Here is a 12846-nt window from a genome sequence, read left to right as displayed (position 1 = left end):
ATGGTCTCTAACAACCACGCAAAAATTGGTCGACATCGGTTCATAATTATATATAGCCCCCATATAAACCGATCCCCAGATTTGGCTTGCGAATCCTCTAAAAGAAGCAAATTTCATCCGATCCGGTTGAAACTTGGAACATGGTGTTAGTATATGTTATTATATACAGTATATGTTAGTATATACACAAAAATTGGTTCATATCGGTTCATAATCATGGTTGCCACTCGAGCCAAAAATAATCTACCAAAATTTTATTTCTATACAAAATATTGTCAACATATTATTTCTATAGAAAATTTTGTTAAAATTTTATTTCTATAGAAAATTTTGTTAAAAGTTCATTTCTATAGGAAATTTTGTAAACATTATATTTCTATAAAAAATTTTTTCAAAATTTTATTTCTATAGAAAATTTTGTCAAAATTTTATTTCTATAGAAAATTTTGTAAAAATTTTATTTCTATAAAAAATTTTGTCAAACTGAATTATATATGTACGTATTTAATCGGTCTTTTTTAATTTAATATATACCACGTATGAATTTACTTACAATTTAGAAGTTAGGAGGTTTTAAGATACCTTGCCATCGGCAAGCGTTACCGCAACCGAAGTAATTCGATTGTGGATGGCAGTGTTTAAAAGAAGTTTCTACGCAATCCACGGTGGAAGGTACATAAGCTTCGGTCTAGCCGAACTTACGGCCGTATATACTGTTTTTTTCTTCAATTTTCCCATTTCTTTGCAATTAGCGACAGACCTGGAGAAAAGTCTTTGACCTAAACTTCAGTTTTTAATATTTTGTAGAGTGCTATGCTTCCCTAAATAATTATTTGTATATTTAAGCATATCCTGCACCCTCAAAAAAAATCGCTTCTTTAACATATGTTCCAAACATATTTTGCAGGAAGCACATATATTATTGGATACTGCCGAAATATTAATATGTTTGTTTTATGTGAACATATTATATGTTTGGAAGCATTTTGAGCCCAAAAATAGTATATGCTTGGAAGAATTTTTCACAAAGACGATTGTGCTCATTCCCTAACATACTCGTAATTTTCACTTCCACGAATTTTTTTAGTTCTTGGCACCTTTTTCCGTAACACAAATAATGTTGAAGAAATTATTCACTTTTATAATTTTTTTAAATTTTACCTTTCGCCTGCACGGAGAATCGAACCGAGGACCATACAGTTTGTAAGCCAACACACTATCCACTGGGCTATGTAGCTGATATTGTCACCAGTAGATAATTATCGTTATAAGTTACATTTATATAGCATAGTTTGCAGCGCCCACGAGCCCATGCAAACATAACATTATTTAACAGAAACATACATTTGTTTGCCACGTGGAGCAGTGGTTAGCATGTCTGCCTTGCATGCAAAGGGTCGTGGGTTCAATCCCTGCTCTGACCGAACACTTTTTTTTTTGTAATTTACACATTTATATTTATACTATATTAAATTTTTATAATAAAACTTCGAAATGTGGGTTATTAAAGATTTATAGTCAGTAACAGTGCTTGATATAAACGAAATTGACTGATTTTTGGATCAAATATTATTTTTTATTGCAAAAATAACAATTTTGCAATAAAAAACTGTTTTTGTTTTTCTTTAATAATTCATTTTAAAGAAAAAGACTTTTTAAATTGTTTTAGCTGCAAAACTCGAACTTAATGCCCGCTTTTATATTTGAAGGTGTCCGTCAACTCCTCGTGGACTACTTATTAATAAAGAGGAACTAAACTTTGTTTTTATACATTTTACTGTTTAATTTTTCACTATTTCCTCCTTATTTTATTTTACTGTCCCAACTCTAAAAAGAGTATAGTGCCCTTTCGAACCAAGAAAAAAATTGTGCCCATAATGCCAAAATGATAAACAAAACACATGTCCACACATACATAAAATGCTGCTCTCAAGGCGAACACATAAGCTGTTTGTTTTTCAAATGTCTATTCTCTTGGTTCAGAATATATATTCTCTTTATTCAAATTAAATAATATTTAGACTTAAGCATATCAAATGTTTGGCCTTATCATAAAACAGTTTTCCGAAACAACATACAAGCGGTTTCACAGAAATTGTTCTCTTTTGATTCTTTCGCTGTGTTATGTTGATATCTTTCGTCAACTCTCCCGGTTTCCATCTCTATTTCTTTCTCTATACTCTCTCTCTCTCTCTCTGTCGCTCTCTGAATGAAATATCACAACATATATATGTTTACTCGAAATTTGTAAATTTATATATGTTTACATTCACACATATTATTTTTATGAAACATTCATGCCCCAAACATAATATATTCTAACTTATTAACATATGTGTCCCAAACATTTAGTGTTAGTTTAGGAACATTACATGTTTGCCCTTAAATATATTGTGATTAAAAATTGTGCCCGAAACACATTTTGTTTATATCGGAGCATATGAAAAACATATTTTTCTAACAGTGTGTACAACAAGATTAAAGTCTTATAATTAAAGTACAGGAATTTTAATAAAAAAAAAAAACAATATCCTTTATAAATATAAAAACAAAAATGAATCATGATAATAATAATTTATATTAAAACATAATGAAACGATTACAAAATTTTGATAAAAAATTAAAATGAAAATATGTTTAAAATTATTTATTTATTATTATTAAGACTATGGATATAAAAATTCTTACAGACTAGCTCCTAAACTAAAAGTAGTAAGATCGCTGAATTATTTACAATTAAAAAAGGTTGTTATGTTGTTGAAACCGGCATATTAATTATCGGTAGGTATGTTATATGGATCCCTTCACCGTACTTTTTAATTTCACATTTAGTTTTATGATTTCCTTGTAATTCGCATTAAATGAGGAGGATGATTCAACAGAATACAGAAAACTCAAAGGAGCCATTTACAATTTAAAGCATTTCTATGATATACAGCACACAGATTATAGACGCAATGATTTTGCAAGTAAGCACTTTAGTAAATCTACATGATTCAAGCATTTAAACCACCATATTTTCCAAAAATTTCACGTATTATCTGCAGGAAACGAATGCTAACAGCTTGAATTCTGTGGTAAAATGATGAGCTCAGAACCAATGTGCTCTGTGTAAATTTGCAGTGGCTGTTTTCTGTGTCATTATGTGTCCACTATTGCTCATGGCAGTGGTCATGTTGTGGCATTTAAGGTTATCATATTCTCATGCTGTTGTTCATTTTTCCTGGAAATTTCCTGTTCTTGTTTGTGTTTTTTTCTTAGACGATAGGGGTATGATTCTCCCATCCCTGGTGCTTCTTTTTGGTTTTAATGTTACTTTTTTCGTTGTTCTTGTTTCTATAATTTCAGTGGAAGTTGCTATTCTGTAAGCTCTTGCATGCTCCCACTCTATCGATGTTGCAGCTTCACTTTATCTTCACATGGCGTTTGTTATTTTTTTCCACTGTAATTCTGCCAATGCTCTGTTTTTGCTTTTTTACATTTTTGTTCATATCCCACTAGCCTTCCTTCCTAATGTGAAGATTTAACATGATTTAGCCAACATGTGGTCACAATAAATGCAACCACAACATTATGCTGCATGAACATGGTACCGAGTGATTCTGGAATATGTATGAAGTAAAGATATGAGGCTGTATGTTAGCAACTATCACTTAATTTACAATTTCTTATGTACTATTTAAGGTGTACCCAAGGATTGTTTTAAAATAAAAAAACAACACAAATTTAATACATATACCCAATTTCTTCTATATATTGCTTCACATATAAAGATATGTAATATAATATAAATAAATAGGTTTTTTAGTCTATTGCATATTTATTATTCCGTTTGTAACACATCGAAATATTGCTCTCAGATCCCATATATATTCTGGGTCGTGGTCAAACTCGTCCAACCGTCTGTTGAAATCACTCTACCTTCCGAACGAAACAAGCGATCGCGCTGATGGTAACGGCGTAAGTGTGCGTGAGTGATTAACAATAGCGTTGCCAAAAATGGTCTAAAAGATTTCTAATTTTTAAATTTGGTGCGATGGTCGGACCAAACGGAATTTAGCCCATTTTGGTTCATTTTCATTTGTTCAAATTTATAAATTTTTTGAAGTATTTAAAATTTGTATAACGTAGTCAATAGTATCTATGCACTGAAAAAAAATATTGTCGTGAGGCTGAAGACTCATTTCTCTGATATAAAGTTTGTGTCCTAGTCAAAAGTCGGAGACATTTTTAACACTTTAAGTCGTTTCTTACTTGAAACATAAAACAATTTTCACTTGTAGTTGAGTCTTAATTTGGAAATTTAAGTAGTGGTTCAGACGTTTTTAATGGACATTAATAACACATGAAGAAAACAGCTGGAATAATTAATAAAATTTGTTTCCTAGAATCAAGTACGCAAAACTCAAATTTACAAGTGTATTGTAACATATATGTGTCCATACTTCAATTCTCCACTTCTTTGGCTCAGAATCAATACTAAAATCATTATTGTGCAGACAAAATCTTTGAAATCAACCATCAATGTTTTTTTTTTCAGTGTGGGATTAGATACCATTTCAATCACAGAAAATCGAATGAAAATTTCGTGTTTTAGGTCTTGGGCCAGGTTTTACATCTTTTTGGACAATTTTAGCTCTATACTCGAATGTGCGCAAAAAGTAGAATAATAGGATTGAAGAGAATAATGTATAAGAATATGGACCGCATGAAATTATGGATGCAAAGCAACACTACAGCAAATTGGATGGAAATTCGGAAAACTATTATAATCTCTCTAGAAGTAAAATCGTGACTGTTGTTGTCTTTAACCATCTCGAAAGTCGAAAGTTTAAGTCAACTTTTTATACCCTTCACCACTACTGTGGTACAGGGTATAATAAGTTTGTGCATTTGTATGTAACGCCAAGAAGGAAAAGTCTGAGACCCATCGTTTAGTATACCGATCGTCTTAGAATTAAATTCTGAGTCGATTTAGCGATGTCCGTCTGTCTGTCTGTCTGTCCGTCTGTCTGTCTGTCTGTTGATGTATTTTTGTGTGCAAAGTACAGCTCGCAGTTTTAGTCCGATTGTCCTAAAATTTGGTATGGGGTCCTGTTTCGGCTCAAAGACGATCCCTATTGATTTTGGAAAAAATCGGTTCAGATTTAGATATAGCTGCCATATATATTTCTCACCGATCTGGTCATAATTGGCGTGTATATCAACCGATCTTCCTCAAATTCCGTACATCCGAATATTTTATGAGTCTCGAAAAACTTGCAAAATATCAGCCAAATCGGTTCAGATTTAGATATAGCTCCCATATATAGCTTTCGCCCGATTTACACTCATTTGCCCACAGAGGCCAATTTTTTGCTCCGATTTAGTTGAAATTTTGCACAGGGATTAGAATTAGCATTGTAGCTATGTGTGTCAAATTTAGTTGAAATCGGTTCAGATTTAGATATAGCTCCCATATATAGCTTTCGCCCGATTTACACCCAAATGACCACAGAGGCCAATTTTTTGCTCCGATTTAGTTGAAATTTTGCACAGGGAGTATAATTAGCATTGTAGCTATGCGTGCCAAATTTGGTTGAAATCGGTTCAGATTTAGATATAGCTCCCATATATAGCTTTCGCCCGATTTACACTCATATGACCACAGAGGCCAATTTTTTGCTCCGATTTAGTTAAAATTTTGCACAGGGAGTAGAATCAGCATTGTAGCTATGAGTGCCAAATTTGGTTGAAATCGGTTCAGATTTAGATATATCTCCCATATATAGCTTTCGCCCGATTTACACTCATATGACCGTAGAGGCCAATTTTTAACTCCGATTTAGTTGAAATTTTACACAGGGAGTAGAATTAGCATTGTAGCTATGCGTGCCAAATTTGGTTGAAATCGGTTCAGATTTAGATATAGCTCCCATATATATGTTTTTCTGATTTCGACAAAAATGGTCAAAATACCAACATTTTCCTTGTAAAATCGCCACTGCTTAGTCGAAAAGTTGTAAAAATGACTCTAATTTTCCTAAACTTCTAATGCATATATATCGAGCGATAAATCATAAATAAACTTTTGCGAAGTTTTCTTAAAATTGCTCCAGATTTAAATGTTTCCCATATTTTTTTACTAACATTGTGTTCCACCCTAGTGCATTAGCCGACTTAAATTTTGAGTCTATAGAATTTGTAGAAGTCTATCAAATTCTGTCCAGATCGAGTTATATCTAAATGTATGCATTTGGGACAAACCTCTATATGTTCAGCACCCAACACATTTGACGGATGTGATATGGTATCGAAAATTTAGATCTACAAAGTGGTGCAGGGTATAATATAGTCGGCCCCGCCCGACTTTAGACTTTCCTTACTTGTTGTAATATCGAATTTCGACAAATTTTAAACAAGTTGAAAAGTCGACGTTTTGATTCCTAGGTTAGGTTAGGTTAGGTGGCAGCCCGATGTATCAGGCTCACTTAGACTATTCAGTCCATTGTGATACCACAGTGGTGAACTTCTCTCTTATCACTGAGTGCTGCCCGATTCCATGTTAAGCTCAATGACAAGGGACCTCCTTTTTATAGCCGAGTCCAAACGGCGTTCCACATCCCACTTCAACCACTAACAAGCATGCACAAAATGGTCCATAATTATATATAGGCCCATAGAAACCGAACCCCAAAATTGATATGCCCCACTTCCTGCAAGAGCAAATTTCATCCCATCCGGTTGAAATTTGGCCCTTTTATTATCGTGCGAAAATTAGATCATATAGGTTCATAATTATCTATAGAATCCTCTATATAAACAGATCAAGAACCTAATTGTTTTATATGTGCATTTAATCTGCCTCATGTATATGCCGGTATGGATCAAGTATATGCGACTGAAAGGAAGGCCAAGCTGAATCCTGTGAAACTTCTTCCTATTCATCAGCGATATAAAATAAAATAGTAAACGATTAGTTAAAAACGTTTATCGTTTGCGCGTATTCCGAACGTGATCATAGTCACATTTCCCCGGTCAGATTTACGTTCATCCTCGCCGCGTGCTCATTAGCCAGTCAACTACTCACGGCTGCAATGATTTGGGTTCCAATCTCCGTCACAGTCACGTCCATATAGCTCTCATATATACGTATCGACCGGTTTTCCCAAATTTGGCCACAAAACCCTTATTTATCAACGATCTTACTCAAAGTTGGCTAAATGTAATCTTCTATAGCACTTACTATATGTGCAAAAAATCATCGAAATCGGTTCAGATTTAGCTATAGCTCCCATATATATGTACCGCCCGATTTTTCTAAATTTGGCCATAATACCCTTATTTATCAACCGATCTTACTCAAATTTGGCTAAATATAATTTTCTATAGCACTAACTATATGTGCAAAAAATCATCGAAATCGGTACAGATGTCGATATAGCTCCCATATATATGTATATCCCGATTTTTCCCAATTTTGACCATAGAACCCTTATTTATTAACCGATCTTACTCAAAGTTGGCTAGATACAGTCCTCTATAGTACTAACCATATGTGCAAAATTTCATCGAAATCGGTTCAAATTTAGATATAGCTCCCATATATGTATCGCCCCATTTTGAAAAATAACCCCTAATAATCTTAGGTTTGACCATACAGGCCTCATTTCTTAACTGATCTTACTCAAATCTTGCACAAGGTAAACCTTTGTGGTATTAATCAAACCCGCAAAATATTATGCAAATTAGTTCAGATTTACATATAGCTTCCATATATATGCATCGCTCGATTTTCCCAAATTTAGCCATAATACTTTTATTTATTAACCAATGTTACTCAAATTTCACATTTTGATGTACTAGCCGATCGTATTTATACGTACTTGTAGCTCTTACATAAGAATATTGCTCGATTTTTACAAATTTGGATTTATTATCCACACTAATTGAACGATTTTCTCTTTTTTAATAATGGGCTCAATATTAGTGGCATACTAACCCCGTAGGTGCAATATCAACTACAGCCAGTGTTGCCAGAAGTAGGGGAAATTCTTGTAGGGACGTAGGGCCACAATGTAGGGACATTTTCAGTCAACACAATTTGTAATAATTTTTACATTTTGGTGACTAGAAGAGGAAATTAGAAGCCGGCAAGGCTTGATCTTTAACAATGTGTGGTATCAACAGTTACCACTCGTGCCAAAAAAATCTAACAAAATTTGAAGATTACCACAAATCTACCAAACAAATATTTCTATACAAATTTTTGTCAAAACTTTATTCCTGTAGAAAATTTTGTCAACATTTTATTTCTATAGAAAATGTTGTCAAAATTGTATTTCTATAGCAATTTTTTTCAAAATAGTATTTCTTTTTTTCATTCGTTTTGTTTTGTTAATATTGGTTTTGTTCTTTAAGTATTGTTGTTGTTTTTTGATTTCAGCTTAAAACCATGTATTGACTAAACTACAAGTGTAGCTTAACCAACAGAGGAAAAGAATGTTTGTCAAATTTATTTGGGCAAAGCCCTATAGACTGCAAGATGGTTGGATGGACGCACGTTTCGGAATTACGACATTCCTCATCAGCATCCTCTACTTGCAACAAAACTATCAACCAAGTATCAGAATAAATTCAGGTAGTTCATTAAACCCAACAATGAACCACACTTAAACCTTCCGAAAAAAGGTTTTGCATGATAGCCGGCTTATGCCGAAATAAATTCGTACAAACATATCTCTTTTCCTATGCCACTGTCAAATCATGGATTTGAGTGCAGTTGGCTGGGTTTATTTTGAGCATGCTTCCTCTTTTTATACCCTTCACCACTACTGTGGTACAGGGTATAATAAGTTTGTGCATTTGTATGTAACGCCAAGAAGGAAAAGTCTGAGACCCATCGTTTAGTATACTGATCGTCTTAGAATTAAATTCTTAGTCGATTTAGCGATGTCCGTCTGTCTGTCTGTCTGTCTGTCCGTCTGTCTGTCTGTTGATGTATTTTTGTGTGCAAAGTACAGCTCGCAGTTTTAGTCCGATTGTCCTAAAATTTGGTAGAGGGTCCTGTTTCGACTCAAAGACGATCCCTATTGATTTTGGAAAAAATCGGTTCAGATTTAGATATAGCTGCCATATATATTTCTCACCGATCTGGTCATAATTGGCGTGTATATCAACCGATCTTCCTCAAATTCCGTACATCCGAATATTTTATGAGTCTCGAAAAACTTGCAAAATATCATCCAAATCGGTTCAGATTTAGATATAGCTCCCATATATAGCTTTCGCCCGATTTACACTCCTTTGTCCACAGAGGCCAATTTTTTGCTCCGATTTAGTTGAAATTTTGCACAGGGAGTAGAATTAGCATTATATCTATGCGTGTCAAATTTGGTGGAAATCGGTTCAGATTTAGATATAGCTTCCATATATAGCTTTCGCCCGATTTACACTCATATGACCACAGAGGCCAATTTTTTGCTCCGATTTAGTTGAAATTTTGCACAGGGAGTAGAATAAGCATTGTAGCTATGCGTGCCAAATTTGGTTGAAATCGGTTCAGATTTAGATATAGCTCCCATATATAGCTTTCGCCCGATTTACACTCATATGACCACAGAGGCCAATCTTTTACTCCGATTTAATTGAAATTTTGCACAGGGAGTAGAACAAGCATTGTAGCTATGCGTGCCAAATTTGGTTGAAATCGGTTCAGATTTAGATATAGCTCCCATATATAGCTTTCGCCCGATTTACACTCATATGACCGCAGAGGCTAATTTTTTGCTCCGATTTAGTTGAAATTTTGCACAGGGAGTAGAATTAGCATTGTTGCTATGCGTGCCAAATTAGGTTGAAATCGGTTCAGATTTAGATATAGCTCCCATATATATGTTTTTCTGATTTCGACAAAAATGGTCAAAATACCAACATTTTCTTTGTAAAATCGCCACTGCTTAGTCGAAAAGTTGAAAAAATTACTCTTATTTTCTTAAACTTCTAATACATATAAATCGAGCGATAAATCATAAATAAACTTTTGCGAAGTTTCCTTAAAATTGCTTCAGATTTAAATGTTTCCCATATTTATACCCTTCACCACTACTGTGGTACAGGGTATAATAAGTTTGTGCATTTGTATGTAACGCCAAGAAGGAGTAATCATAGACCAACCTTTTAGTATACGGATCGGCTTAGAATTAAATTCTGAGTCGATTTAGCGATGTCCGTCTGTCTGTCTGTCCGTCTGTCTGTCCGTCTGTCTGTCTGTCTGTCTGTCTGTCTGTTGATGTATTTTTGTGTGCAAAGTACAGCTCGCAGTTTTAGTCCGATTGTCCTAAAATTTGGTATAGGGTCCTGTTTCGGCTCAAAGACGATCCCTATTGATTTTGGAAAAAATCGGTTCAGATTTAGGTATAGCTGCCATATATATTTTTCACCGATCTGGTCATAATTGGCGTGTATATCAACCGATCTTCCTCAAATTCCGTACATCCGAATATTTTATGAGTCTCGAAAAACTTGCAAAATATCAGCCAAATCGGTTCAGATTTAGATATAGCTCCCATATATAGCTTTCGCCCGATTTACACTCATTTGCCCACAGAGGTCAATTTTTTGCTCCGATTTAGTTGAAATTTTACACAGGGAGTAGAATTAGCGTTGTAACTATGCGTGCTAAATTTGCTTGAAATCGGTTCAGATTTGGATATATCTCCCATATAAAGCTTTCGCCCGATTTACACTCATATGACCACAGAGGCAAATTTTTAACTCCGATTTAGTTGAAATTTTGCACAGGGAGTAGAATTAGCATTGTAACTATGCGTGCCAAATTTGGTTGAAATCGGTTCAGATTTAGATATAGCTCCCATATATATGTTTTTCTGATTTCGACAAAAATGGTCAAAATACCAACATTTTCCTCGTAAAATCGCTGTCCGTCTGTCTGTCTGTCTGTCTGTTGATGTATTTTTGTGTGCAAAGTACAGCTCGCAGTTTTAGTCCGATTGTCCTAAAATTTGGTATAGGGTCCTGTTTCGGCTCAAAGACGATCCCTATTGATTTTGGAAAAAATCGGTTCAGATTTAGGTATAGCTGCCATATATATTTTTCACCGATCTGGTCATAATTGGCGTGTATATCAACCGATCTTCCTCAAATTCCGTACATCCGAATATTTTATGAGTCTCGAAAAACTTGCAAAATATCAGCCAAATCGGTTCAGATTTAGATATAGCTCCCATATATAGCTTTCGCCCGATTTACACTCATTTGCCCACAGAGGTCAATTTTTTGCTCCGATTTAGTTGAAATTTTGCACAGGGAGTAGAATTAGCGTTGTAACTATGCGTGCTAAATTTGCTTGAAATCGGTTCAGATTTGGATATATCTCCCATATAAAGCTTTCGCCCGATTTACACTCATATGACCACAGAGGCAAATTTTTAACTCCGATTTAGTTGAAATTTTGCACAGGGAGTAGAATTAGCATTGTAACTATGCGTGCCAAATTTGGTTGAAATCGGTTCAGATTTAGATATAGCTCCCATATATATGTTTTTCTGATTTCGACAAAAATGGTCAAAATACCAACATTTTCCTTGTAAAATCGCCACTGCTTAGTCGAAAAGTTGTAAAAATGAATCTAATTTTCCTAAACTTCTAATACATATATATCGAGCGATAAATCATAAATAAACTTTTTCGAAGTTTCCTTAAAATTGCTTCAGATTTAAACGTTTCCCATATTTTTTATACCCTTCACCACTACTGTGGTACAGGGTATAATAAGTTTGTGCATTTGTATGTAACGCCAAGAAGGAGTAATCATAGACCAACCTTTTAGTATACGGATCGGCTTAGAATCAAATTCTGAGTCGATTTAGCGATGTCCGTCTGTCTGTCCGTCTGTCTGTCTGTCTGTCTGTCTGTTGATGTATTTTTGTGTGCAAAGTACAGCTCGCAGTTTTAGTCCGATTGTCCTAAAATTTGGTACAGGGTCCTGTTTCGGCTCAAAGACGATCCCTATTGATTTTGGAAAAAATCGGTTCAGATTTAGATATAGCTGCCATATATATTTTTCACCGATCTGGTCATAATTGGCGTGTATATCAACCGATCTTCCTCAAATTCCGTACATCCGAATATTTTATGAGTCTCGAAAAACTTGCAAAATATCAGCAAAATCGGTTCAGATTTAGATATAGCTCCCATATATAGCTTTCGCCCGATTTACACTCATATGACCACAGAGGCCAATTTTTTGCTCCGATTTAGTTGAAATTTTACACAGGGAGTAGAATTAGCATTGTAGCTATGCGTGCCAAATTTGGTTGAAATCGGTTCAGATTTAGATATAGCTCCCATATATATGTTTTTCTGATTTCGAAAAAATGGTCAAAATACCAACATTTTCCTTGTAAAATCGCCACTGCTTAGTCGAAAAGTTGTAAAAATGACTCTAATTTTCCTTAACTTCTAATACATATATATCGAGCGATAAATCATAAATAAACTTTTTCGACGTTTCCTTAAAATTGCTTCAGATTTAAACGTTTCCCATATTTATACCCTTCACCACTACTGTGGTACAGGGTATAATAAGTTTGTGCATTTGTATGTAACGCCAAGAAGCAGTAATCATAGACCAACCTTTTAGTATACGGATCGGCTTAGAATTAAATTCTGAGTCGATTTAGCGATGTCCGTCTGTCTGTCTGTCCGTCTGTCTGTCCGTCTGTCTGTCCGTCTGTCTGTCTGTCTGTCTGTCTGTTGATGTATTTTTGTGTGCAAAGTACAGCTCGCAGTTTTAGTCCGATTGTTCTAAAATTTGGTATAGGGTCTTGTTTCGGCTCAAAGACG

The sequence above is a fragment of the Haematobia irritans genome, chromosome 2, assembly GCF_050003625.1.
Source record: "Haematobia irritans isolate KBUSLIRL chromosome 2, ASM5000362v1, whole genome shotgun sequence".
Taxonomy (NCBI): Eukaryota; Metazoa; Arthropoda; class Insecta; order Diptera; family Muscidae; genus Haematobia; species Haematobia irritans.
This window is presented reverse-complemented; position numbering follows the sequence as displayed.